The sequence below is a fragment of the Opisthocomus hoazin genome, chromosome 13 (genome assembly GCF_030867145.1).
Source record: "Opisthocomus hoazin isolate bOpiHoa1 chromosome 13, bOpiHoa1.hap1, whole genome shotgun sequence".
Classification (NCBI taxonomy): Eukaryota; Metazoa; Chordata; class Aves; order Opisthocomiformes; family Opisthocomidae; genus Opisthocomus; species Opisthocomus hoazin.
Genome location: NC_134426.1, coordinates 20,464,813 through 20,488,791, shown reverse-complemented (window position 1 = coordinate 20,488,791; position 23,979 = coordinate 20,464,813). Strand labels below are relative to the sequence as shown.

Here is a 23,979-nt window from a genome sequence, read left to right as displayed (position 1 = left end):
TAAAATGTAGGACCATATGGCTTGGCTCTGTTTAGTTTACTGAAAATACAGTATATTCCAAAATGCGCCTCAAGTTTCTCTTTGAAAACTTTGTGCTTCTCAGGCTGTCATGGGAGCTTATGACGCAGTGCTGAGAAGATGATTAAGCAGAAAAAAAGGGGGAGCTCTGGGCTCGACATTGTGAGGTGGAATGGAGGAAGAACAAATTCGAGGTCACACTGCTAATTTCTCCATAAGAAAACTAGTATAATGTAGCAGAGGAAATATGCAGAAAACTAATGCTTTCTGTGCTCAAGTGTTCAGAAGCATCCCCCAAACTGTAGTTTGCAATCCACTGTGGATTGTATAATTCCCTGCCTTTCCTTGTGAAAGAGATCTTTTGACTGAAAGACTCCACGTTTAGGAGTCTGACAGCAAACCACTTTATTGCACCATGTTGCAAGGAGTGCAGAAAATTCTTCCTATGTAGTTCTGTAGTATTTAGGCTGTACTATAAAAGCTTCTGCTGTAGTAGAACATCTAGCTTTATTATCCAGGATAGCAGCCTAAATTGCTTCTGTGTGTAACGTTATCCTGAGAAAGTGCTACTGTAAGTTTGCCTCTGTTTGTACTTCTCCTTGGCATCAGCTATCAGCCGCTGTTAAGAGAGCAGAGTCCAGAGTACTGGAATGGCTGAAATGTTTAAGGGCAGTCTTGTACTTCAGCAGGCTTGCACTGCTGTTGAATTTGTTCCAGCTTCTACATATTTTTAGATATTGTAGCATGAAATTTCACACCCCCCAAACCGTGGCTTCAGGGCAGCAGCACTCGTGGCCAGTTTTCCCAGCTCCAGTAGGACTCATGGCGTGAGTACAGGGTGCAATTCTGCATCCATTCTTTTCTCATTATTTAATAAAACGTGTTAACTGTCATAGCTTTGTTCTTCAAAATAAATTTTGACACAGTCTGTACATTTAGTTATAAATTTCAAGTACAGAGGGGAATGGTTCTCTGTGTAATGAGAATCTTCACTAGTACCCGTTGTCCTGGGCAGTGTGTGTATTAATAAAGAGTGGAGAAATTGAAGTCCAAAGCCTGCTGACGGTGAGCGATTCTGAGTAAATTGGTATAATAAACTGAAAGGAAAACACACAGACTTACAATGACATTTTTAGCTCTGTTCATGTGTTTCTGGATAAAGAGGATTTTTTTAATGATCTGATTTCTTTCTCAACTGGACTCAGAAGAGCAGTTTTACGCAGAGAAGGAATAATGTGAAGGTTACACAATTTTACAGTAGATGTAAAAACTTAATAGAGCTATGGCAGGGAAATGAAATTTCAGGGTTATGACTGGGTAACTTATATTACTAGATATGATTCAAGATGAACACTGTACCCAGTTTACCTCATTTGATTTAACTGCATCTTCTTTAATGAAACGGAAACAAAATGATCAGATATTCACTTGGGGATATTTATCTCTAAATCATGAATAAGTATTCCTCTACCCCCTAAAATTAGTTTAATTATTTCTGTTTAACTGTGATTTTTTTAAAAGTCCCACCCTTTCAGATACAGCTCAACAGTTTTGGTTGCTTTTATTTTACTGCAGCGATCTGCTTCCGTCACTGAGCGAGCGATCCTACCTTTAGTAACAACTGTCTTGATTATGTACATGAGTAGCTGCTGATCACTGCTGTTGTTTCCATCAAACTCTATGTGTACACTGGACAGGCACACATATAAAAAAAGGGTCATTTTTGTGGAGACTTATTGCAAAATAGTTTATAACATGAAGTACTGGTGGTATATCAACAGAGGGGAAATACTGTGGCTGACTTAATTGTGAAGAGCAACACACTAATCATTCTTCATACCTTCACTCTGTGGTGAGTTTTATTATTGTTTCAGTGTGCTTTCAAAATAGGAATGAAACTGATCTGTCAGTTTTTTTAAAAAGCAGTCAGACCTCAGACCAAACAAACCTGAAGGAACACTGCCCCCCCCCCCCCCTCCCAAAACAAACCTCACCAAACCAACCCCCAGAACCCACGCCTGATTCTGTACTGGAGAAGGTATTTGCTCTAGTTATATGCTGCTGTGATACATTGTTCCAATAAACAAAATCTTAATCCTGTCCTTCTATTCCCAGTTTTCCAGATTTAGCCTGTGTAGTTTCTGCCATCTAATTCTTTTATAGCCAATTAAGGTTGTCTAATTTTACAGCGAATGAGCTGATGGGATCTTTTTCATTTCTGTGATGTGAAAAATCATTTGAGTTAGTGTATAAATTAAAAAGAATGTTATATATATTGAAGTGAAATAGCTGAATTAAAAGATACATAGAAACTGCATGAAAAAATCTGTTCCTCTTCCAAAATTGCTGAAGATTTCAGCAATACCGTTATAATTTGAAGCATACTCCTGAATGTGCATAAACCTGTATGTTTATCTGTCATAGTTAAGCTAAAAATGAAGGAGTAAAAACCTTCAGATTCAGTTTCCTTGTTCAGCCCGTGCATGCAGCAGGCCCAGTTACTGCTTCAGTCTCTGGGCGCTCCCACTCATTGAAACGACAGCTAAGGAGGACTGTAGTTACTAAATTTTCACAGAGGCTCTGAAAATGAATTCAAAGATGTTTGAACACACCAGCGTGTGTGTGCAGGAGATCATAACTGCATGTGGAAATATGTACTGTTATCTACAGCTTTGAATTTTGATGGAATTTTTTCTGTTCCCTTTTGAGCTACCCCATTCTTAGGACTCAGCATGGTGATCAAAGAATAGGAATATGGATATGAAAGTAAAATATTATTTTTAATGCCAGGTTTTGCTGTGCATTTTACCTTGCATACATTATGGTGTGTCTCCAGTAGTGATTACTGCTGATAACTTTACTTCCCTTGGAAAATACATTGAAGTCTCAAGTTGAAAAAGATCTACAAATGTAAAAAATGTGCATTATGATGTTAATGGTGGTACTTCATTAATTTCTTACCAATGAATGGAACTACAAAAACTACTTGTATACTCAGCATACTTAATTTTTTTGGCATCACACAGTATTTTGAGTTTTTGTAGGGATTTGAAACTTGGGAGTTGAAGCAGCCGGTGCAGGTTGTGAAGAGGACGATGACAGAGAATCCAGTGAGTTAATTACCTTTCCAAATTGTCCGTTTGGAATGCAGCAAGATGTCAGATCACTTTTTCTGGTCTTTTTGCTTCTGGTGTAACTGACTGATGGATTTCAGGACGGGGTTAAAAGGGGCTGATACATTGCATGCTATCAGTTCAGTAGAGCTGGAACCTGGACATGCTGTTTGCTACTGGAGACAGTCTTCTCTATGAGACAGTTTTCTTTCTTCTTTTCCTTAACTTTTTTGGGAGAGGGATGGATGCCACCCTTTTGACATGTATGAATAAATGTTGTTGCACGTTATTCAAATTCCTCTTCTTAGTCTTTCACCAGTATGGACTTAGGTGCAGCTGAGAAATGAAGATGTTAATAGGAATGCTAGAATTCTGTGTTTGTGCTGTCTCCGTTGTATCCAGATTACATGCGCATATAAATTGCTGTATTTCATTATATATACTCATCACAACAGCCGGCTCCTGAAACTGAGCTCACAGTCAGTCTAAATAATTATATTTTGCCTGATTATGTCATTACAGATATTAAGACTAAGCATCCTCCTGATATTTGTGTTTTGAATCACTTTGAAAAGTGTCAGTAGCTGCAGCCTATTAAAAGGGTGGGCTTTTGATAACAGACCACTGCTTTTACGGATCTCTTTTTCAGAGGCTAAAACATTTGTTTAGAATTTGAAGGTTCATGTGGCGTTGCAGCTGACAGACACATGCTCTGTGCCATCCCTGTGCAGCATGGGACATGCCTGCTTATTCGTATGTGCTGCGTGGTGAACGTGTGTAAATAAGGAATGTGGCTTTTTTAATTTCAGTTGCTGACTAGTATGTGCTCATCAGTTTCTAAACAGTACGTGCTCCTTCTGTAAATTATTCACAATATTAATGAAAAAACAGATAACCCATTCAAAGCATGGATAGTAAAACAGGAGACATAACCTGTGTGCATAGGTTTGTAAGAAAGGGAAGAATGGCTGGACTTGAGTGGTAATTTTAAGACTGAAAGACCTAGAAAAAAGAAAGAAGTATGAAGGAAGATCTAGGAAGACGTATAAGGAAGCTTATAGGCTTCCTATAGGTTTTCCATGTTATTTGGTTTTCTGTTTCACTTTACATGAGTTAGTCTTAACTCCTCAACGATCAGTGGGGCTTTAGGTACCTAAAGATCTGGGTGAACTTGGGTCTGAGTTTCTCTTTGTTTCACCTCCCAGTCTGCAAACCAGTGCTAGTAGCACGCGCGTCCTGTTGCGAGGCTAGCCTGAATCACGGATCACAAGGCAGATTTACAAGGAATGGTAACCAAGTAAAGGGGTTTCTCGATTTAGAAAAGCAATTATGGCCTCGCTATTGTGACTGCTTTGAAAATCACCTGTCAAAGATGTAGGGATATCACATTAATTGCCATTATAAGAATCACAATACTTACTTGTCAGAGCAGTATATTAAGCCTGATATGCCTTGCTTATGCCTTAAATTCTCGATTGACCCAGTTAACCTAATTAGTCGTGTTGGAGGGTGGACAAAAACATGGGAGTGTTACAGAATTGAAGTATAGCCCATGACATCCTACTAGCTTAAATACGATCAGAATAATGCATGTTTTCGACAAAGAATTTAAGTACCAAATCCATTTAAAGTCTTGGCAGAGCACTGTGTCCAGCAGCATTGGCCGTTACTGCGATTCCATTCAGCTTAATATATGCAAACCAGACAGTTTCAGTACATTGCAGCAATAAAACTTTTGTTCCAGCAGCCAAGTTAATCATTTGACTCTTCATTGGAATGACTGTGTGTTTCCATGACAATTGGATGGGTTTATGATTGACACACATTCAATTAAAATCTGCCCTTCAAAACTGTAAATTGCAGAGACCTAATGAAAGCTCAGTCATAGTCTTAATCAACTTTTCATGAAAAGTGTGTTAGATTGTGACTTCCACTAGAAAAGTTATTGCAACTTGTAGGTCTCGACAGCAGTGAACACAGCAGAGTAATATTAAGATTTATTGTGGCCTCAGCCTTAGATTTTGATCCCACCTAAATGTGGACTTTTACTGACTTAAACCTCTGTGGGTTTGGTGATTTCTTTTAATTAACATCCAGAGTGGAATTATGTAATTCTTGGGCAATCTAATTTCCCATTGCCTTCATAGAGAGCTGTGCATGGTTAATAGTTGAAGAGATTGTTAGGTTTTTTAACAGTAAGGTTACGCATATACCAACTTGAAGAAAATATATGCTATAGCTTTACCAAAATTTACAAAAAATTGTGGACATTTTTGTGGAAAATGAAGTTTTATTTAATAACATAAAATTCATTTTATGTTATGAATACTCTGGTATTAGTAATCAAAATATGTTAACAGGAGGGTTTCAGTGGAGAGTGTATTTGCTTCTGTGCTTTCTTTTAGTGTCTGAGTGGCACTGAGGGACAAGTCCATCTTCCTTTCTAAGGAACCAAAAAAGCAAGGCTTAGATGAGGCCTGGAGGGAATAGCAGCTTGTTTTATTGTATCGTGGAGATGTATTACCATGGTATGAGCAGCTTAATATATAGAAGCTTTGCAAATTTGTTTGAGCCTACTCAGGGTGATGACATTTTTTTGACATCAAATAAATATTACTTGTTTGTTCATTACAATTATTGCAGCAAGTTGCAGACAAGTACATTTTTGTGCAATTTTGCAAGGGTGAGATGGTGTCATTGTATCTGATCCGATATTCGTAGGAGCCGTTTCATTTCTGTATGTTTTGAGATCAGAGAAGCACCTACACCCTGTGATGCTGTTGTGACTGGAAATCTAAATATCCTGCTGGTTTCCAAGGAACTTATATGAAATATATTTTCTTTTTCTAATAACTAACTAGTCAAGCTGAGGTTTGTTGAGACCAGTATTTTTGGCCTCATCAATCCTTTGCTGCATTTTCAATGCCACAGAAGCCAGAGACATCACTGAATCATTCAGGAGGAATAATATAATGAGAGAGGAGAGAACTAGCATCTGAACATGCATGGTCTGCCACAGCCTTGTAATGAAGGAGTCAGGCTGGAAGCTGGCTTGCAGAGTCCCATGGCAGTGTCATGACTGTAGTATTTGCAGTTGCTTAGCTGCTTGCTTTAAGAGGCATACATTCAGATTAAAAGAACAGATGTGCAGCTGTATTCTGTCTCTTCAGTCTGAAGATTATAAATATTTAAGATGCAAATAAGACTTGTGTGACAGAGTTATTGCTTCTGTATTTTTGATGGTTAGGCCTGTTCATCGGTTTTATCACGCTTGGTGCTTGTTAAGAGGACACTGTCCAGGCTGGCAGACCTAAAATTAGATCTGCCAGCTTTTTTACTGCTTTGGTTTCCTCTGTCGTCTTACTCCCTGTTCTGCCTGTTTCATTCCTGTGAGCTTGAACTGTAATGAGCAGCGTGCTTCAACAAAAAGGTTCTGTAAGGCACGGTATCTCAATTACATCTGAGACCAGAGAGATCAAGAGTGCAGCGTGGTGTATCCACACATTCAAATGCTGTACCACTGCTAGTTTCTCTGACCTCTTTTGTTCTCTTTGTTTTGGGAGCAAAGGGAGACAGGCTATGTGGTACTGAAAAACTGATTCAGTAAGTGTATCACATGTATGCTGATAAATGTATAAATTTTAAAAGCAATGTGGTTCCACCATTACTAATCTTACCAGGAGTGTGTATTAATCCTACTATCAACATGAATAGCAGGAACTATAGCATGTATGTGAATTGTATGCCTGTTTATTTCTCTTCTGGTAATTACCTCGTCCCTTTTCTGAACAAGCAGTAGCTCTGTAGGACAGACTTAGTGTGTGCTTTCTTCACTGTTAACCTTATTTTCCTTGTTTCCCTGCTTGCGTGCATCTTTTTTTTCTACTTGTTTTTCCTCTGCCTAGCCACAAAGAAAGTTCTCTACAGTCAGTAAATCAGGTATCAAAAATATTAATTAACATTAAGTGGTCCTTTGCTACTTCATACCTTCTAATATTTGTCTCGGCAAATTATCACAGCAGCCCCGTGACACGCACGCACTGAGAGGGATAAAAACGATGCTTCAGGCAGTACTGCCAGCCCTGCTGACACTGTGCTGGTCTGAGCTCCACACGCACCTTGGCACATGCTTTCATTGCCAGTTCGCACTTGGCACTACCGCTTCTGTTTACAGTGGAAATGTGGTCTCCTGAGCGCCTTTCCTTGCCAGTGTTTCTGTGTTCTTCCCACTCACAAATCTATCTGGTGTCAGCATGTTTCATTGCTAGGCTTTCTAGCATGTGCTGTACTCTTCAGTACTACCCCTGCTGTATCTGGCCTTTCAGAGACATCTTTAGCCTCTTGTTTGTGTCTCCACTAGTTACAAAACGCGGTATTTGGGACTCTGCGAGGTCAAGCTGTCAGTGAACTAGATTAACCAGTTTACTGTAATTGCCAAATTTGTTCTGATCCAAGTCTGCAGGTTTTAAATAAGTCAACTATAGAAATAAATCTTTTTTTTTTTTTTTCCCCTCTTTAATACTGTCTTGTACTCTCTCAGAATCCTAAACACACTTGTTTAGGTCTTCTCTAGCACCCCCTCCCCTCCAATATTTCTTAGGAAAAGCAACAAGAAGTTGCTTGAAATTATCAAGAAGTCAGAGTTTTAGGAATATGATTTCATTTAATCTCTCTTCATTGGCCTTAAAGATAAATATAAAACCATATGGGTCCTCTTTACAGTAGGGTTGTAAAAAATTTTCTGTATCAGAAGAGCTACAGTAGTAGAAGAAAAAGAGATGAGAGCAGTCACCGTAACAAAAGGAAACAGTATGGCAAAGCAAATAATTTTGCTTCAGAAGCATCTGGATAACCAAATTCCTACTGCTTTGATGTTTTAATCCTTTTAAAAGAAGAGGCTGAACTCGTTTTTAATGTTTAAAGAGCAGATTAAACCCAACAAACTGTTATGATTCTGTAGTCCTTAAACTTACAAACTGAAAGCACTAGGAAACAAGTTATGTTAATAAATATATGTATTTGCCATGCTTCAATTAACATAAGATTATAGGTACTTACATAACCTTTTTGCAAATGTGGAAATGCGTACTTCTGGGAGCGAATATTGCACATTTTAGCTACTCTTGTTTGTCCTGTGAGTTGAAAAAACTGTAGCCAAGTATTTGAGCACATTGGTGTGTCTTTAAATAGCCTAAGTATTATGACTGTCCGGTAGCCTGCGCGTGTTAAAATGGAGCATACAGCTTGTAAGTGTGCTGGGACTTGGAATACAAAGATTCTTTGTATTTCCTTCTTCAGTGAGCTATCTCTGCTTTGTGTGTGAATTCCCAGTTTGCCAGGAAGGGTTACTAAGCTCTGATCTGTAACAACTACAAATGACTGATTTCTTCTGTCCTTAGATATTCTTCCCAGCCATCTCTTTTACTTTCACAGAGCAACGAGTTGGTATGCTATTTATATCTTTCCCTGGTAATTGTTTTTCATTTTAGATTACTGCAGTACTTCACCTTTAATTTTCACCTTGCTTTATCGAAGCAATTTATATTAGTGATCTTAATCTGTGCTAATGGAACACTGCTTTGTGTGCATGACTGAGTAGAGATCGTACCTTTTCTTGTCGTGTGAACCTCTCCCTTCAGGTCATTATTAATAAGTAGAATCTACTAAGATATTTTTCAACAAAGACAAATGGAAAGCCTGTTATGCAATTAAATAGAACATACACAATTTTTGTGTAAGTCAAACAGACATGCTACACTCCTTCACCATCACCCAGGTGACAGATTTCACATCCTTGCAATTTCTACTAGCCAAAACCTCCTTAGTAAAATCACTGCTTCTGTGGAACATGAAATAAAATTTTTAAAATGCCAGCACACCTGTAATAATCTGACTACTTGTACCTTTTGATTTCCTAACTGTTTGCACGTAGTTTGGGAATGATCGTTAGGTTTAGCTGCATACACATGCACCCACTTGATCAGTTCTCTGGAAGATCTGTGCATCTCCTACTGTCCGTGAGAGTGCTGTGGGTTCTGCAGGTTTGCTACTGGACTTCCAGTTGTTCCAAGCTAGTTTTCTGTGTTCTTGTTTAAAACAAACAAACAAACAAACAAACAAACAAAAACCCCCAAACCCTGCTTCACATAAGTAGCTGTAAGAGTTGGAGATGTGGCTGAGGCCTCACTTGGTTGTGTCTTTCCTAAAGACAAGAGGAAGGCATCACTGGTGTGTTAAAGGATGGAGATTGGCTTCTCAGTCGTGGCTCTGACCTTCAGCAAACTGACATTCTTGATGTGGTTTCTCCAGTCTTACCTGTATTTTACAATCCTTTCCTTTAACTTTGTTAGCATGCAATGGTAATCTGTCTACCTATGGTAGAAGGTCTTGTGCCAGTTAGAGGGGTTTGGTACTGTTGTAATAGCGACTACTTCAATGTTCTAGTTGTCAGCTTAGACTAGTAAGGCTGGTCAGTATGAATGCAGATTTATGGAGAAAATATAATTTTTCAATTAAGCTAGGTTACCCTATAATTTTATTCACAAAATATTTGTTGTTTTCTTCCAGGCTAGTTTTCCTCTTCCATTTGGGCACAGAGAGTGTGCTCAGAAAGAACTGAATGTTTTTCAAGCACCTATTTTTGGTAAGAGATTTGCTAGCTTAACAAAATTCCTGGTAGCTGCCTTTTGTTCAGAGTTGAGACCTTGCCAGCTTAATTGCCAAGCCAGGAGATGTTAGCCGCTGGCAGTCAGTGCAGCATCATTAACATGCTAGAATGATGTCAGATCAACACAGAAACATCTGACAATGTTGACTGCAGAGCGCTTCTGGTTATTGTAATCATAATGAAGCTGTTAGAGCATTGTTCTCTTTTATAGCAGCTTATCAATGTTGTACAAGTACAGTAGGATATTAATTGTAAATTGCCGTTTTCCTTTTTGAGTTAAAATTGTCAACAAAGTTTTCCTTTCTATAGTTTACTTCTAAAAATTCCAGCTTGCTTTGGGAAGTCCGAGCTGGAGGAGTTATTTATAGACACTCTTAACTTTGTAGTTTGATTGTACAGTAAATGAGTTTCAAACCCGCTAGAGTAGCCATGACACACATGTATTAAACTTCCCTTTTTTTTCTAGGCAAGACCTTTCTCCTCTTCATCAAAACATTTTCAAATAGGGGCCAAATGGGAAAGCTTAATTTCTCAGTTCTTTTCATCTGCTGTTTCAATTTAATATGACAGTGAATTGAATAGGTCGCCTCGAGAAATTAAGATACAAACCCTGGGCTAAATTCACAGTTGGAGTCTGCTGTATTTTCTGTCTTGCACTCTGTGTTGAACTTGGCCACAAATTAAACAATTTGTTTCTTTCCTCTTCTCTCCCTTATTTTTGAGATTCCTCTTTTCTTATATTTTTCTCCTGGTCTCCTCTGGTGTCTTCTGTCCTTCCACTCTGTTTGGGCTGGAGCCTGCTGGTCCCCTGAGCAGACGAAATAACCTTGAATTAGGAAATCAAGTTGGGAAGCCATTTCTTACCCTCCAGACTGTTTGCTGGACATCTTGATTGGTTAGGAAGCTGTGTAACGCTGAAGTTGTCTTCCATAAGCAAAGGTCATTTGGCTTTTCATGATTTTCTGGTTGGGGATGGCTGCACTGAACATTCATATTTTCAAAACCCCTTTAATGGTATTTCTGTCACTTGCAAGCATTGAATTTCATCATGTAAATTTACTGTATAACATAGTTATTAATTGACAGGAATACGATTACTAGTACTAGTAACTATAAACTGCTGTTTTATTTAGTAAACAGCTCTTCTGCAAAGCACATTTTTAAAATCTAAAATAATTCTTGCACAACTTCAAGTTTATTAGTTTAATGTTAAGCTTATGTTTGGAGTCGAACAAGTTGGTGTATAATGTAATGTTGGGAAACACAAAAAAAAGTGTAAGCTGTAAGAAAAAAAAACAAACCCTACACTCAGATCTTACCTAATGGTAAATTAATCTTACCGATTGACTCTTTGCATCAAAATCTGCATTAAGTGCAACATTCTTCAGCAAATATATTTGAAAAAATGATTCTTCACCACCAGTCCTTGCAAAGTAAAAATGTTGGTTTGGGAGTTGTTACTTACTGAAATTTGTATATGACGCGGAAATTTGTATACGGTGGGTAATTCACTTGGGTGACTCAACGTAGATTAAAAAAAAAAGATCTGGAATTTTATTTACAATCATGAGCCTCAAACTTTGTCTTCAACATAACTCTGTCACCAGCGGTTGCTGTTCTTCTCGTGCTGTCCATTACCACTTGGGTTTCCTGGCGCGCTGGTAGGCCCTGCTCGCGCCGTACGCAGGATGTGGCCCAGCATCTCTCATTCTTGCCTAGCAGGAGTTGGGCTGAGGTGTGTGAACCTAGCAGTAATTCAGCTAAAACCCTGGAATCCTGCAGTGGCCCTTCAGAGCTGTGAAATGAAGGAGATGATGACGATCTGATTTTTGGGCAATCATATCCTCGTTCACATACAACTGCTAGGAACAAGAAACAAAAACGTATTAGGAGGCTCTTGGTGTTCAGTCAGTAACTTCAGTGCTGTTGTCCTGGGGTTTTTAAGCAGCTGTTACAGGCCAAACTGCAATTTCTATCCAGGCTAAACAGTTGTGGAAATGACTGCAGAACTGGGTCTGGTTTGCTTTATGAGAGGAATTTCTCCCTTGGAGAATATAACCAGCTACAACCAGAGGTCCCCGCAGTTGTGAACTTTACTGGCACTAATGTTATATTATCACTAAAACCAGGATTTAATTTTTGTTTTCTTCTTTTTTCAAGATTAATTTCATTATACATTTTTGGAAGATCACCTTTGCCTCCTATTTAAAATGAATAAATTTATCCTGTTTCTGTAACACATGTAAGCTGACTGTGGTTACCCCATGAAAAGCTATCGTGTTTGACTGGGATATCCTTAGTATACTGGAAAACAAAATTAGGTAATTCATCAGCTAAATTAAATGAAACTCCATGTTAGCAATAATATAACAAAATTCCTTTTCAAAATTTCCGTAAAATGTGATCAAATGCTGCATTCTAATTTAATTGGGTGTGATGAATTCTTAGGCATATTAGGCTGTAAAATTTTAAATTACATTTTTTATAAAAGGTGTTCAGCTACAATTTTATTGCTACATAAATTCTTGAAACTATGTTGTTGACAAAATCTCACTTATTACATATATGTGTAGGAGATGTGTGCACCGGTGTGGTATTAGGTTCTGTGTGTAGCTGCTTGTTTTTCCATTCGTAGATGTCTGTTTGTAATGAGAAATATTAGGAAAATAGTACTAGCAGCTGTCAGCAGACTCTTGATAGGAAGACTATTATGCATCAACTTTAAAGAGTTAGGAATGCGTAATTCATGGCTACTCGGTTGATTTTGCGAATCTCGCAGTTGTGTACAGTTGCTAATCTGTGTGACACGATGGAAAACAAATCGCGGAAATACTGTTATTGAGGTTTGTGGTGATCAAGAAACTGCCGTGGTAATGCAACTTCTCTGTTTGATGTTTAGGAGAAAATCCTAGTCCTATATTAAAGTCCCTAAACTGTCTGGGCTTCTTATGGATATTAATTCCTGGGGAGGAACAACCTCATGCACCAGTACAGGCTTGGGGTGGACCTGCTGGAGAGCAGCTCTGCGGAGAGGGACCTGGGTGTCCTGGTGGACGACAGGTTAACCATGAGCCAGCAGTGTGCCCTGGCTGCCAAGAAAGCCAATGGGATCCTGGGGTGCATCAAGAAGAGTGTGGCTAGCAGGAGGAGGGAGGTTCTCCTTCCCCTCTACACTGCCCTGGTGAGGCCTCATCTGGAGTACTGTGTCCAGTTCTGGGCTCCCCAGTTCAAGAAAGATGAAGAGCTACTGGAGAGAGTCCAGCGGAGGGCTACAAGGATGGTGAGGGGACTGGAGCATCTCCCCTACGAGGAGAGGTTGAGGGAACTGGGCTTGTTCAGCCTGAAGAAGAGAAGGCTGCGAGGGGACCTTATAAATGCCTACAAATATCTGCAGGGTGGGTGTCAGGAGGATGGGGCCAAGCTCTTTTCAGTGGTGCCCAGTGACAGGACAAGGGGCAATGGGCACAAACTGAGGCACAGGAAGTTCCGTCTGAACATGAGGAGGAACTTCTTCCCTCTGAGGGTGACGGAGCACTGGCCCAGGCTGCCCAGGGAGGTTGTGGAGTCTCCTTCTCTGGAGATATTCAAGACCTGCCTGGACGGGGTCCTGTGCAGCCTGCTGTAGGTGACCCTGCTTCAGCAGGGGGGTTGGACTAGATGACCCACAGAGGTCCCTTCCAACCCCTACTATTCTGTGATTCTGTGATTCTGTAATTTATCAAACACACAAAAGTCTGTGACGGTTCCTTCGGTAGGAAGGATTAGCTTTAATATTACTTGCTTGTATCATAGCACATTGAAGTGAATCACTTTTGTAGTTCTGTATTTCATAAATTTTCTTTTAATACGTCATGTCTTTATCAACATGTGAACATAGTTGAGGAAATAAGTGCATTTAGTTTGCCAAAGTTCAGCCATCATTTCCTTAATAAATGATTTACATCACTGTTAGCACTTGAGCAGCATGTTATAGGCTGTTGTACATTTTCAGTCCTGACATTTTTAAAAGCCACTGTTCTTCTCCATGACATGACTGTGTACTGGTGCACCAGCTCGTTACCACGTTTGTAATATTTATATAAAATTTATTGGCAGTAACTGCTGTTACCCCGAGCAGCTATTCTGAAAGGTCTGTGTATCCGTCCATGTTGACTGAGCTGTTCAGAGGGGTTTTGTAACTTTCTGGGCTTTTTGCCACTGCTCCTGTCCGAACTTTGTCCGCGTTTGTATCAGCTGGTTTAGTCAACGGTTGCTTGCTTGATGTTAACATGCTGATTTACATTATAATTAAGAATGAGTAGGAGTTCATAAGGAAACTCAAAGCTCATAAGTAACATAAAAATAATGCTGTTTGAAATAAATTTCTAAAGATAATTGAGTGTAAATATTAGAATATCAAACAGCTTGTAGTCCGCCTCTTTTGATGGAAAGCCTCATAATGAGTAAACACTTGCTGTTGTGAAGTGTGTTGTATGGTAGCTGTGTTTCTCACATCTTTGAGTGGAGAGACCTCACTTCCCATGACTGTTTCATATGTTTTGATGCAAGTTGTGACAGAATATATACCCACACGCTGAGTTGTATAATGTAGATACCTCGTGTTTGCCATCTGATATCTTATATAACAGCAGAACTACGTTGTCAGTCAGAACTTCTGTGTGAAATAAAATAGCAGTTTAGCAAATCAGGATATAAGGTGAAGCAAGAAGGAGCTTGGGTAAAAAAATTCCTTCTCCTCACCTCGTTGTCTCTTGGTTAAGAAAAGTAAATCACAGCAGATGCAACATACAGCTCAAAGAATACTGTTCAACTCTGCCTGTACTTCTGGTGAGATTTTTCTGTGACAAAGCCCCTGCTGAGGAAGATGAACTATTGGAGGGTATGAGCTTCTTGCAATCACTGTGGACAAAACGTGGACAGACAAATTTAACTTGGGACCACGTGAGCTCTTTTACACTAATCTCTTTTTCATTGGTGTAACTCTTGTTAACTGAAGTTGTGCTGCCTGAGATACACTGCTGGAAGCGAAACATTAGTCCATTAAGGCTGATTTTGGGTCTGAAGTGTGCGGTGAGTGCTGTAGCTGTGAATCTGCAGGTAATTTTTCTGTTACCATCATCCAGATTTTTGATTAGTTATTTTAGTGCCAGAAATGCCAGAGAGAAGCTCAGCTGTGTGACAGAAGGACCCAATGATACAGGCTTTCCGTTCATGCTCTTGGCAAGATTTTGAAGTACATGCTTATTGTAGTATTGCAGCTGAATTGAAGAGAAGTCTGCTTGTCTATCCACACTGTTTTGTTGTCTCTCTCACTTATTTTGGACTTTGCTACCTGCCTCACACGTGCCAGTTTTAATTGCACCTATTGCTATGCACAGGCAAGGAATCCGCTCAGTGCCATGGAATGGATTTCACTAGTGGTTTTGTGTAATGCTGTCTCCATGTCACTAACGACCAGGCTAGTGCAGTGTGAGCCAAAGGCCAAGCGAATCCTCTGAATTCAGTGGATTTACCCATGCTTTGCCTGTCTGAAGACTGTTGCTCACACAAGTGACTGCGCTGAAAGCCTTTTCGAGAACTGGGTGCATGTTCAGAAGCTTTTAGAGTAAGGGACCAAGAAGGTATGATGAGGGGATTGCCAGCACAGTCAAGGCTTAGCAGATGGTGCCAAATGAGACATTAGGAAAAATAAAGGGTAGGACAGGTTGCTACAGCACTTTCCATCATGCTGTTTCTGGAAAAATACTGGTCTGTCACTGCTGTGTACACTTGGCGATGGTGTAGCGTCAAAATTTGTCCCTAAGTGTTCCTATAGTCCAATAAACTACCCACATTCTCACCACAGTAGAAAGAAGTTTTAATAACTAATTATGTGCACTGGAGTAGGAAAGGAATGAAGTGGTGGTTGGGATACAATTGTGAAACTTGCTGAATGGCAACAAATTGTTTCCTGATAGATGCTTTACTTTCCCCTGCATTTTGCAGTGTCAGTGTCTTGATGTTCTGTTAAGTTCCTTATGCTGAAAATATTTATCTTAATTAGTTATTACAGCTAGAGAGTAATGGTCTAATTTCATTTTTTTTGTCATTTGTTGGTGAGCGAACATAAAACTGCTCAGAATCTGGAAGAGTGTGACTGGGGTAATTAGTTACAAGTGAGAGATAGCAAGCAATTTGAAAAGGCATTACAGGTTTTTCTCCACCTTTCTCATCTGAGAGCTGTAAGATACTTGATTAAAATCAGCAATAAAAGTGGAGTGAAGCAGCGTTTTTGTAATGCAGCACAGGTGTTTTATTAATGTCATGTGGTCCAAGCTGGTGGGCTTTTCCCCTCCTCCCTCTCCCCCACATTACAGGCCGTGTTATCAAATGGACAGCTGCCAAGGGTTTGAGGAGGGACTTTGCAATACAGCCACGAGCCTCAGCAAGCTCCAGGCTTCCCAGGATTTGGGGCTCACGCTCTCAGCTGGTATCTGCCAGTACAAACCAGCACTGGGTTTCCCAGTGTCAGTCGGACTGCGCCCATGTGAACACGATGAGAACGGCATGGTCCGTCACCATTAGCTGCTCCACTTGTTTGCCATAACCCAGACGGCATGTTGGGGTCTGGCACTCGGAAGACAAGGCAGAATAGCGCCCATCTTGCTAGAGGAGGTAGCCCATGTGGTTTTGAATTTCTGTCGCAACTCGTGCTCACCCAGCTCTTTGTTTTATCCATGGTGTGGATGTGTTGTACTGGCAATGCAGCCTCCTCCAGTCTTTCCTTGATCATCTGTTCTTATCTTATTGCTAAACTTTCTGGTTGCACAAGGTATTGAATGTTTTAACAAAAAAATCTGCTTAAAGAATAAAATCAAACAATTAGATTTGTATTGAAAAGACAAGTATTTTTTTTCTTGACAATCAACACTAAATTTCAGACTACACAACTGTGATTATCCCTAGAAGATGACTAGTAATAGTGAGGGTGTTTCTTTTCCAAGGTGCCTGATACCTCATGATATTTTTTATGTATATTTTTATGAGATCTTATGGATTAGGAAAATGCAGTTTCTTCCTAGATTGTATGATAATAAAAGGTTAAATAGGCCACAGCCATACATGAAAGGCTATAGTGGATCTGGGTCCTACCCAGGATGTCCCAAGTCAAGACCCATGCCTTACACTGCCTGTCGTCTTGACTCTGAATTAACTAAAAAAAAAAACACCAAAACAAGTGGAAAAGGAGGAAGGAAAAATCAAGGGAAGTATTTGTTCAGTAGCTTTTGTCTGCTCCATGTGACACTAAACATAAATCATGAATTATTTCTGGCTTTAAAATGGAGAATATTTTAATAAAACGCATAAAATTAGTCTGCTTGGAGCAGGTAGTCATATTCTTGTTATGAGACTACAGCTAAAAAAAACTACACTTCAAGAAACCCTCGTCTTACATCAGAGATATATAACCTGTTTGGTTAAAGTGAGTCTGAAGTGTTGAAGTATTTTTCCTTACTGACCACTGATACATTCATTTGGCCTTCCTGTACCTGCCAGCCGAAGGAGGAGCAGAGGGAAGGGTCTAATGATGAAGCCAGACTGAAACCTGGAAGTGGAAGGGTAGTGGCCCATCTGGTTTGTGGGTAAACCTTAGCCTGAGTGGAACTAAGCAAGGATGACCTGCAGGAACCATCTACTGGAAATGTGGTCTCAGCAACAGGAGCCTGGGAATCCAAGACAAAGCGTCATGCTTGGTACCTGCATGAGAAATTTCTAGGGTTGGAAGTGCTGTGATGAGAATGCTACCTGAAGCTCAAACAAAAAATGAGATGTTGAAGAATGTTGAGTTCTTTCTGGTGAATCGAATGTACCCTCAGCAAGTTTGCTGATGACACCAAACTGGGAGGTGTGGTAGACACACCGGAAGGCTGTGCTGCCATTCAGCGTGACCTGGATAGGCTGGAAAGCTGGGCAGAGAGGAACCTGATGAGGTTCAACAAAGGCAAATACAGGGTCCTGCACCTGGGGAGGAACAACCCCAGGCACCAGTACAGGCTTGGGGTGGACCTGCTGGAGAGCAGCTCTGCGGAGAGGGACCTGGGTGTCCTGGTGGACGACAGGTTGACCATGAGCTAGCAGTGTGCCCTGGCTGCCAAGAAAGCCAATGGGATCCTGGGGTGCACCAAGAAGAGTGTGGCCAGCAGGATGAGGGAGGTTCTCCTTCCCCTCTACACTGCCCTGGTGAGGCGTCATCTGGAGTACTCTGTCCAGTTCTGGGCTCCCCAGTTCAAGAAAGATGAAGAGCTACTGGAGAGAGTCCAGCGGAGGGCTACAAGGATGATGAGGGGACTGGAACACCTCCCCTACGAGGAGAGGCTGAGGGAGCTGGGCTTGTTCAGCCTGGAGAAGAGAAGGCTGTGAGGGGACCTAATAAATGCTTATAAATATCTGCAGGGTGGGTGTCAGGAGGATGGGGCCAAGCTCTTTTCAGTGGTGCCCAGTGACAGGACAAGGGGCAATGGGCACAAACTGAGGCACAGGAAGTTCTGTCTGAACATGAGGAAGAACTTCTTCACTCTGAGGGTGACGGAGCCCTGGCACAGGCTGCCCAGGGAGGTTGTGGAGTCTCCTTTTCTAGAGATATTCAAGACCCACCTGGACAAGGTCCTGTGCAGCCTGCTGTAGGTGACCCTGCTTCGGCGGGGGGGTTGGACTAGATGACCCACAGAGGTCCCTTCCAACCCCTACTATTCTGTGATTCTGTAATTTCAAAGGGGAGTGTCTTCCTGCCCAAATTTTTCTGATTTCCTGCTACTGGAAATAAAAATGTCACATGGGAGGAGGTGTATTTATGTAGCCACAGTTGACATTTTAGAGTCACTAGATGGTATTTAGACCTGGATGACTGAACATGCTGTGGTGTACACTTATGGAGGAAACATTTTTAGCTTCAAAATCTATGAATCAATGAGGAATTAAATATATATTGGATTAAAAGTATGGAAATGTTTGATATATATATGGGTGGCACTGGGACAGAAATCAAGAGGATTGGAATAGCTAGTTAGCCAAACGAGCTCTTCCTATGGAGTTTACTTTCTATACTCCAGTTCTGTGGGATTTTTTTGGGGTCTCGGGTGGTGGTGGAATAGATGCCAGAAGCAACACTTCTTTGTACACCACCATGACTCAGGGAGGGAAGGGGAACCAAGGGGAGCTACAACTAATGGATTTCCACTGTATTATGTAAATGTTATAAATTATTTTAAAATACCTTGCTCTTCCTGTTTCCCTTAGATGGAATAAAAATGTCTTTTTTGTTATGTTTCTTTGTTTCTCTGACAGAGTCGTCATCGAACCAAGGGAGAATTTCTATCTTAAAGCCACTGCAAGAAAGGAACACTGTAAAAGGTACTGTGTTTCTACAGTTGCTCACCAAGTCTCTTGAGTATTTTGGTGCTTTGTCATTATGTATGTTCTTAAGTAATTATCCTTTTATTTGTTTAAATTATCTTTACACCTCTCAGAAATTCTTTAGTTTGTATGCCATTGAAGGTCTACTAAAATTTGTTTTTAAATAGTGGTAGAATGGTTGAGGGGAGGAAATATCTAGGATAAATCTTAAAACTGTGGAACTAGGACAGGAACCTCTGTAATTCTGTATTGTGTTGAAAGCTGAGGTACTGGCGAGAGTAAAATTCAAGTGCTAGCTGAGGAAAACACGGGTGACAGTTTTCTCTTTTGTGACTTCACAGCATCTCTGATGTAGGTCTCCCTTCTTCTGCCATGGAAATCCTCTTTTAGTTTCATTCTACCCCTGACGGAGCAGGGAATGCCTCTTACTGTGTGACTTCTTCCTACAGCCACATTTGCAGCAGGTGGACTCTAAGCATTCTCTTCCGTATCCTGCTCACAGCTTGTGCTTGTGCTTTCCTGACTTTTTTCTGTACCTGAGCAATCTAGATTAAAGGCTACGGTTATGTCTTGCATCTCCCCCCTTTCTGCGGTAAGGGTCATACTCTTATGACGTGCTTTCCTCTCCCCAATCCCTCCCTGCCAACTATTTCTTAGCCTTTCTGGAGATCAGAAGGCCAGTCCTCTGGTTGCTTAGAGGATGACCTGGTGATGAGTAATGGGAATAAATATTGAAGTATTCTGTTTGTTTTCCTGAACTATTACTCCCTTCTGTATACTGCTTTATTTTGCTCAGTGTAGGTGGATTATAGTTTTAGCCAAGCATTCTTCTAAACCAATCCTCTGAATAACAAGTATCATGTTACTAGTTTTTATGAAGTTCCTTCCATTTTCATTTGATGATTTTTAGATTAAACATTGTCTCTTTTATATATGTCAGAATTGAAGTGTGTATAGCCCATTTAAAGTTTTAAAGCTGTTTGTAGGAAGCATTAAGACTTATTCAAAGATACAGAAGTTCTTACTGATTTTCAGATCAGGATCAGTGTCGTAAGATGTAGTTTGAATGTGGTAGTTGTCCAGCTAAAATGGAGCCTTATGATAAGGTCAAATTCAGAACAGGTTTCATAGGCAGGAAAAGAGGCGTAGGGAAAAAGGGGAGTCCCGAGAGGTTCGGTATGGCTGTTGGTCTGTTGCCAGTTGCGAGGCTGGGGTGAGCTCTGCCAGCCTTCCAGCTGCATCCAGAGCAGAAGGGACACACCGTGTCCTGGGGCTGTGCTGGCAGCCCTAGGGTTGCTGACTGCTAGCAAGCTGCTTGGCCATGTCTCTGGAGCCACTAAGGGAAGAAACTTGCACAAAAATTTCCATAAATAATATGAGAAACAGTCGTACTATCCTAGCTGAAGTTTTCCTACAAGAGAAATTCAGTCTGAAGGAAAGATCTGTCAGAGAAAATCTCAGTGCAAATGTTTGTATTTTGATAGAGCTACAAGCTAATGAATAAAAAGCTCTTATAATAAAGATATGAATCTTAGTTGTGAAAATTCCTGTTTGCAATGATGTAAGAAAAACAATTTTTGCTAAATGTAACACTTTGCAGACTAAGCACAGCTCTGCATTTCTGCTTCATGCAAGTGAAGATCTAAATGAGTAAAGAATGCTTGAATCTGGACTAATCAATGGGGTTATTATGATATCTTGATTTACCCAATTATATGAACGAGACAAGTCCTGAACGTTATTCTCTGAAGGCTATTTGGACTGTCAGTGTAACCCCAAAGTAGCCAATACGCTTGGCTAATGGAATAGAAGATGCTTCTGAGTGATAAAGATTCCTGCTCTGAAGATTCAGCAGTGTCTTGCGCCTGAGAACAGACAAGTTAAACTGGCAGTTCTTGTGACATTGTTTTTGCCCCTCAAACAGACAGCAACGCTCTGGAGCAGGACGTTTTTGGAATGTGTAACAAAGACTGGCAATGTTAGAGAGATGTTATGTGCCAGAATCCATCATACAGAATGCTGAGTCTCTTTGAGACTGTTAATAAAATGTATCTGGTTTTCCTGCCTTTATATGTTTATGCATGAACTGGACGATTATTCAAGGCATCAGATGAGCTAAATACTTTTATTTTGCTCAGATATTATTTATTAGCTCTCAAATGCACATTTGCCTTGTAACACTCTCTTTCATAGAATCATAGAATCACTAAAAATCTGTGGTGTTAATCTTGCATATGTGCAAACTTGGATCGCATCCTGAACTTACGAGGGTAAAATGAACTTGGATTGCATTTTAAATGTACAGATGCTGAAATGGTGAAGGGTCTATCACTGCCATCTTTGAGTCTGCACATACAATTGCAGAAAGCAGATCTATAGTCTTGCTCTAGCAGAGTAGGTTTACTTAGTGCCTCAGGCTTCCAAATTTAGCTTGGTGAAAAAAAACTACTTGATTTAGAATGAGACAGATGTTACTGGAGAGAATTAGAGCTGGTGGGCCTCATTCTGTTTCTTCCCCCTTTTTTAATTGCTTTAATCCCCTCTTCATTGATACTGTTCCTGGTTTAAAGCAATGTAAGGTTGAAATATGGTTGTTTTTAATGGGAGAGATTGAAATACCAGAGAGTAATGCAGTAGGATTGTTTGGTAAACAGCTAATAAAATTAATTTGATTTAGTAGCTTGAAGAATTACACATGAATATTGACAGTTTTTTCTTTCCTGTTTATATTAATATTTTCAGTCCTCTGGCAGAACAATAGAGCAGCCACACAACCCACTAGATCGGACTGTGAGAGTTAAACAAGACACATATTTAGAAAAACAGGAGAGGGTTTTTTGTTTTTTTTCTCCGGAATGTAGTAGGAAAATCACAGGGAAGATGCTTGCTCTGAACACTTCAGAACTGTGGTATTCCCCCCCCAGCAACGCCAGTTTGTTTATTGGTGTAAAATGCTGTGGGGGATATGAAGTATTTGATTCAAATGGGTTAAAAGATATATTTCCTTTTGATGCATTTATTTGTATTACTCTTAGTAATGGGAAATGGCCTCATAAACCCTGAGACTGGAGTCCTAGAATTAAAAAACATTCGTTATTATCCAGGAGTGTAGCTATGCAGTTTTATTAGCCTTTCTTCTACTGTAATCTATGGATCTCATTTAGCTGCACGCAGCCCTGTTCTTCTGAAACATAAAAGGAAGGAAATCTCTCAATAGCCTGAAATCAAATTATCTTTCTGTGTTAATCTACATGTAAAACACCCAAACCCACTTCTTACAAGGAAAATAGTTTTACTGATAAGCAAAGCTAGACTGTGTGCTTCGGATACAAGAATTAAGTGGATTTTTTTTTTTGTCTGCAGAGTGCTATTTATAGCATCAATTAACTCCTCCCAGTTGGGATAAGTCACTTGACACATTTGTTGCTGAGCTTCAACACTCCCTGTTCTGTGGGGTCACAGCTGGATTTTTTCCCCTCTCCTCTCAAACTGTGTAGTGAAATGACCCCTTGCTATCTAATGGTCGTTAGTTTGAATACACTGTCTACTGACGCCGTTATTGTAGCATTTGGAACAGATGAAGCAGGCTGTTGGTCTGCCTAACCGCACAGCTAACCTGATCTTTGCTGCTTGCCATTTTGTTATGTATTTTATCTGTTAGAAGATAGCACAATAATATCTTTTATGAAAGGATGATTATGACCATCTGCAGGGTTTTCCAGTGTTGCTGGAATATTTCAATTGTTCCATTTTGACAGTGGTAAACTGGTCTGGCTATGGAAATTGCTGCCTACCCTCTGACTCTCTTGTTCCTGCATTATGTGAAATGGAGACTTAATGCTTGTAAATATATGGCTGTTCTCAGCTGTAGTTCCCCACATAGAGACCGTTTCAGACTGCATTCCTGTCTGTAGCTTTTCTCTTAAAATGGCAGCCCTTTACCAAAACTCAAAACATCTAGAAGCCAAGGAAAATGAGGATACTTGTATATTGTTTGGTGAAATCTTTGAAGTATTCTGTGGAAGCAATTGCATACAGTTATAACAGTTTGTTCATGGGATTGGCTTATTTATGGCCAAATTGGATTGTATATTCATGAAGCCAAGCTTTAAAATACTAGGGGAAGAGCTAGGGAGTGAAGTTATGAACTGTGCTGCATTGGATCTTTATCTTTTTCTCATTGAAATTGCCCTGTTCTAAGAAGAGACATTGATTTTTTTGGTGGCTCTGCTTGCTGGGTAGCCTCTACAGTAAGCAGGTGTTTCTGCTGAAGACGAGATGAGACCCGGTCCATCCATACAACCCATGCAGACAACAATGCACTGATACTTAATGCCTGATGCTCTCTAGGATTCACATAAGCTCCACTGCTTGAGTGTGGGTTTTTTCTAGCTGCTTGGAAGACAGTATTCTTGTAAAATGGTTATGGTGGGATTTTCTGCTTGGTGGAAGTTTTGCACAGATTGTTACCGCTTGCAGCAGAAGCTCAGTGGCTGAAGCATTGTCTGTTGATGTCAGTGAGAATCGGATTGGGGTCAGAGGAAGCGGTGAAGCTTTGGTCCATACAGCTTCTGCTAAAAGCAGCTATGGGAATACTTGGAAACCTGAATATACATGAATCAGAAAGGGACCACAAAGTGCAATCTATTTTTATGTAGAACTCCTTATTGATTTCAGTGGGGGAGACCTTTGAAAAATCAATGACATGCAGCAGCTTTAAGATGGAATGACATGTGTTTTAGGGTGTTGAAGTGATTGGCCTGTGAACTAATCAAGCTGGTAGCAGTC

At 40.2% G+C, this 23,979-nt stretch overlaps 1 protein-coding gene across 11 annotated transcripts in view; it reads left to right on the top strand.

Moving 5' to 3' along the window:
• Positions 1–23,979, top strand: part of ARVCF (ARVCF delta catenin family member) — a 300,745-nt gene that overhangs the window by 97,328 nt on the left and 179,438 nt on the right. For 10 of the 11 annotated variants that reach the window (XM_075434691.1, XM_075434687.1, XM_075434698.1 and 7 more), the window contains one exon: positions 19,123–19,188. The gene's annotated coding sequence lies outside the window, so the exon portion shown is untranslated. Of the gene's footprint in view, positions 1–9,712; positions 9,775–19,122; positions 19,189–23,979 lie in introns of those variants that run through there. The other variant, XM_075434693.1, reaches the window with a different exon arrangement.